The sequence below is a fragment of the Coturnix japonica genome, chromosome 5 (genome assembly GCF_001577835.2).
Source record: "Coturnix japonica isolate 7356 chromosome 5, Coturnix japonica 2.1, whole genome shotgun sequence".
NCBI classification, from domain to species: domain Eukaryota; kingdom Metazoa; phylum Chordata; class Aves; order Galliformes; family Phasianidae; genus Coturnix; species Coturnix japonica.
Window position 1 is genome coordinate 23,687,132 of NC_029520.1, and position 5,601 is coordinate 23,692,732.

General features: G+C 50.6%; 1 protein-coding gene across 2 annotated transcripts in view; it reads right to left on the minus strand.

The window, feature by feature from the left end:
* Nucleotides 1–3,148, minus strand: part of RBM25 (RNA binding motif protein 25) — a 29,547-nt gene extending 26,399 nt beyond the window's left edge. Inside the window, exon 1 of one of the 2 annotated variants that reach the window (XM_015864597.1) lies at nucleotides 2,957–3,148. The gene's annotated coding sequence lies outside the window, so the exon portion shown is untranslated. The remainder of the gene's footprint in view (nucleotides 1–2,956) is intronic. The other variant, XM_015864596.1, reaches the window with a different exon arrangement.
* Between the last annotated feature and the right edge of the window lie 2,453 nt (nucleotides 3,149–5,601).

Sequence of the window (5,601 nt, forward strand, 5' to 3'; positions counted from 1 at the left end):
CACTAAGTCCTGAAGGAACCAAATGTTGACTGCATCCACTGCACCAACCTTCTGAAATACACAGAGTGCAGAAATACCCTCACGGCCCAAAGGTTGGGTAAAACCCTCTGAGACATGTTAATTCTGTGTGTTTTGCCCATGAGGCCTGAGCTCTTCTGGCCAGCCGCATGCATGCTCTGAGGCACACAATGAAATGAGTGTGCAGGGCACAGAACTGGGCGGATGCTGGGCTCCTGTACAAGGCCACACAGAACTCAGAGGTACCATGAAATGAGAGTCACCATCATTCAGGTGCTGTTGCCCCATGCATTATCTTTAACTCCTATTATATACTTCCCATTAAGAGGAGAGTAACCACAAGTAGACCATACTGCAGACATTATTTTTTAAAAATACAGCATTCTTTTAACATATTTCTGGTTTCCTCTATTTCTTTTGGTAAGTGGGTGAGGAGATGCATCATACACTGAACACAATTTATTGAAAGACACTGGCAACTACTGTATTTGGAAGTGGCAGCTGAACCACCTGCTCAGCAGCATCTCAATTCCACCCAGCACACAACTCATCTCCCTAGTGTTTATAACCATGTTAACACATTATCACTTTCATTGAAGACCCTGTGAAATATTTCTCATTGTTTTCTCAAGTTGTTTCCCATAGAACAGACAGTTATAATACTTACTGTTCAGCTCCCAACTAAACAAAGCTAGAAGCAACCACAGAAATCCTGAAGTCATAAAGCAAAACTAGAATTAATGCACTTTAAGAATAAATACAACATAACAGCAGCGATAGCACAGCTGGATCCAGCTTGATTTCAGCTTCTCTGATTACAGTTTGTTATCATCACTTCCCAATGCAATCCTTTCGCATCCCAAGTAAAACAATATTTACACCAACTCATACCGAGATGTTGCACAGCCTGATCCCTCCAGTAAGGGGGCAGCAAACCAAAACACATTTAAAGAAATGTCACCAAAGTCCAGCTTTGATTACAATCTTAACTTCCAGACGATTAGGAGCCATGACAACATCCACACTTATTGCATAACACCGTGCTACGCAGTAACACCCTGAGTCACAAAGGCATTTCATCCCCATGTTTCACTGTAATGTTCCTACAGTTTTTTTTCTATTGTGTTGTTGCCTGCATGTAATTTTACAACAAAATATTTCATGTATTTTATACCAGGACAGGTGCAGCTCAGCAGCTCAAACATTTCCAAACACAACTGGAGAAATCAGACAACAAACCAGCCTACTGAAGGCATTACTTCCCGACAGGCTTCTAACATCAGTCTTTATGTGGTGAGTGGATTTTTAAGCCTCTCCACTGTAAAAATAACTCCAAAATAAAACTAATCTTTAACAGTTTGTCACTCATTGGAAATACAGCCTATATGAATGCGTCTCAAAAAGGTACAAAGGCACCTAAAACTAAAGGCTCTTTTCCTTCAAACTATCAGATCCTTTAAGTGATGATGCCCAGCATTTCCCTATAAAGCTTTACAGCTTTCTCCAGAATTACCTGGAGGCAAAGTGATACATCAGTGGAAAACATGACCGACACGTCAAAAGAGAAAACACAGATATTTTAACAGTATTTGCTGCCGAACAAAACTAGTATTTGCTTAAGCCTGAGCACTGACCTAGATGATCTAGAAAGATTTCAGTCATAAGTAAGTTGCAACCCAAATTACTGTAAAATACCAACTGAAAAAGCAATTTGCTTACCTGAACCAAAGCCTCTGTCTGAAAGCTCCTTACCCAGAGCTCTACTAATCACACTGATTTTAACACCTTGGATTTCATTTTTAATTCTGTGCTCATATTAAGCTCTTGTCAGTAAAATAAATGGCCTTCCAACTTAACTTTGCTATCGACTCTTCCCAAAAGACAAACAAGGCCGGGACATTGCTAAATGGAAGGGAACGTCAAAGAGACAGAAGTGAGAAATGCGAAGCACTGTGTGCAAAGCAGCTCCTCCGCAGGAGAAGGAAGAAAGCAGCCTGTGCTTCCCTACTCAAGCTGTTCTGGGCCACCTTCAGTAAATGCTGATGCAATCCTGGTAGCAACAATTTGCTACTTCACAAAGAAATAAATAAAAAATACAGATTTGTGTGCAGTCATTTTAAGTAGAACTGACCAAGAACGACACAAGCTTAAGACTCCATTTCCTGAGAGGCCACGGAAGATCTGTTGTCATAAAGAAAAAAAAAAAAAAAAGCACTAGTTGTGTTCAGGATGTCGCTGTCTGTATTATAATAAATCAACCAAAAACTGAAACACACATGAACAAAACAGTCAAAATAAGTTTTCCCTCAGACAGAAAAATGCTTTTCCCTATTAAGGAGGGGAAAAAAAAAAAAAAAGGCACGAGAAAGCACGTGCCTATATAACACAGGTGGGACTCACAGGGCTCAGCCCGATTGTCTCCAACACAGGTTTACACGTGCCGTGCGACGACCGCCGCGGACCGCGCCCGGGACGTTACCCTCCTTAAAGCGCTCCCTCGCAGGAAGCGGCACCGACGAATGCAACCCCAGTGTGCCGGCCAGGCCAGGAGCGGGCCAGGGGCAGCTGCAGCGGCCGCCGCCGCGGGCTCGTTCCCTCTCGGCTTCTCCTCTCGCCTTCCGCCGTGCCGGCCCGCGTCGCCCGGCGGTCCCTGTGCGGCCGCAGGGGACGGCAGGCCCCGCACGCCGCCCGGGCGGGAGGGGAAGCGAAGGGCCCCGCCGCCCCGTGAGCGCCTCCCCGAGGCCGCTCTCGTTCCCCCCCTCGGCGCCGGCCCCGCGCCGCCTTCCCGCCGAGAAGCGACCGCGGTCCGAAGAGCGGGACGGCAACGCAGCGGCGCGAGCCCGGCCCGGCCCCGGAGGCGCCTCCTCCCGGCGGGCGGCCGAGGCACCGCCGCCACCTTCCCACCCCCTTCCGGCCGCCGCGGCCCCGCGTCGCTCACCCTTCCTCACTGCGGGGCGGGAGCCGCGTCCGAAGCGCCGCCGCGGCCCCTCCGAGAGGCGCAGGGCCGGGATGGCGCTAGGACAGCCGCTGGGACAGCCGCCGGGGAGCGGGCTGCAGGCCTGGAGGGCCCGAGGCGCCGCTAGGCCGCGAACACACCGCGCCGAGCCGACACCGCCGCGCTGCGCGGGGTCACGTGACCCGCCCCTTCCGGCAGCGGCCCGACGTGCACCGCGCCGTTCTACCATAGAGACGGGCTTAGAGCGCCCCCTCCATCCGCGCCCACAGAGCGAGGCGCCCAACCACAGAGAGGCAGCGGCTAGAAGGGCGGCGGGAGGGCGACGGCATCTGTGCCGCCGCCATCTTTGCTGGGGGCGGGCGGCGCGGCGGCCTGACCTAGTGGAGCTCCGCCATCTTGAGGTCAGGGAGCGGCGGTTCGAGGCCACGGGAGGTTTCGCCGTTGGGAGCCGCCATTTGCGAGCGGCAGCAGAAGGCTGGGAACCCCCGGGCGTGTGAGGGAACGTGTGTTTGGGGTAATTACAGTGCAGCCAACGTTAGGGGCCTGTAAAGGAAAGCTGCCCTAAGTTGTTAGGATGTGTGGAAGGCTGTGCCTCACCTGAGAAGATTTATAACAGGCAAAAAGAACAGGTGTCCTACGATGCTGTATCCTCAGTTAAAAGAAAAGAGAATAAAAAAGGCCTCTGCGCTGTATGGCACCTTGTCCTGTGTAGGGATGCTGCTGCTGCTTTCCCTCACCTACATCCAGCATCCAGACCGCGTTAATAATCTTAACATTGTACACCTCCCCTCCAGAGCATTTCAGAGCACAGCTGCTGACGGCACGGAGGCTGCGTGTGCAAAGAGCAAGCAGCTGGGGATGGAAGGAAAGCAGCCTGGAAGGTGATGCAAAATGGGTCACAACATCAGCCCCATTAACATTTGGATTGGCTATGGAAAAAGGCCTGTTATCTCCATAGCATGCGTTCCCACTGCACATATATACCATATAAAGTGAAATACTCAAAGGAACGTGTAGTGACAAACCATCCTCTCCACCTGCAGTGGAAAGAAAAACTGCAGAACCAGCAGCCAGCAACTGAGCTGAAATGCGTACATCTAATCACAGAATCACAGAATGACCCGGGTTGGAAGGGACCTCAAGGATCATGTAGTTCCAACCCCCCTGCCTGGCAGGGCCACCAAACATACACCTTTACTAGATCAGGTTGCCCAGGGCCCCGTCCAACCTGGTCTTGAACACCTCCAAGGACGGGGCATCCACAACCTCCCTGGGCTTTACAAGCCTTCATGTGCAAGGGTAGAGATCTCAGCTTTACCAAGTACTTAAAGATTCAATGAAATTCCTTCCTCTTTAGGAATAATGCCTGTGCTCTATTAAGTACAGCTCATATGTCCTACGTGTGTCTGAGACAATAGCTTTCATCATATAGATATTTATTCGTTGTTGTTTAGCTGGAGAAAGTCACAATGTGCATTTACTTGTACAAATCATCAGTTTTTGCCTCCAATACCCTTTGTAATCAGTGAAGCATCCAATAAAAATAATTACTTCCAGATTTCTAGTCTTTCTATTCCTGAATTTCAGAATTTTCTGTGCTATCCTCTTACCTTTCAGCTGTGAAACTGAGACTCCACTCTCCAGTTACTGATTGCAGCTCACTTGATTCCCTTAGTCACTGCTGACTATTCTCAAGTCCATCAAAAAATCCAGTACGGGGCTTTGAAGATTTAGACTGAAAATAAATAGAAACTCTTTATGTCTGCAGATTGTTTTGTATTTCAAGTGTAAGAAATAACTCTAAACATACCAGGAGGTATCTCAGAGTAAAAAGGTCAGGTTGTTTCTCAGCTGTGCAATGTTTAAAATATTTGATGGGTGCACAGCTCCAAAATCACCAGGTAAAGAAGATTCACTCCAGTGGTGATGTGCTTATTATGTTTTGTTTTCCCTTCCTCATACCATTAAATCTCTCACAGAAGGTGCAGTCACTGTCACTGCTGTTCACATAGATATCCAGTTATGCAATTAACTCATTCTATAAATAATTTGTATCCAGCCAAACCACTGCACCAAGTAGCAGAGCAATTTCTAGCTGCCTTTCTATGGATACTGATGCATCAGCTGCTGAAGTGAAGCCACAGATCCTCCTCCAGCGAGCACCCATTGGCATTTCAGCCCAAGTCAATCTGAGAGGAGTAAGAGCAGCGCTGTTCCTTGTCAGCCCTTCCTTGGCCACGCTCATAAAGCAATAGAGAACAAGATGGCGGTGCGGGCGGCCCGGCACTACAGCTCCCAACAGGCTCCTTGTCGCACCCCGTGATGCGGATGCTCGGACTACATCTCCCGGCGTGCCCGCCGCCGCTCCCCGTGTGTGCGCTGAGCGACGAGCCCGAGATCCCCGCGATCAGCTGATCCCGCTGACAACAGCGGAGCGGGCGCAGGGCGGTGGCGGCGGGTGCCCCGGTCCTGCCCTGCCGTGCCCCGCCAGGCGCCTCGCCTGCATGCTCGGGGCCCGCCCCGGCCGCCGGGGGAGGAGAAGCGGGCTCCCCGCGGCCGCCCGGGCGGGGCGGAGGAAGCGGCGGCCGGGAGCCGACTGCTCGGTCGCTGGGTGCCGGGGGAGGAAA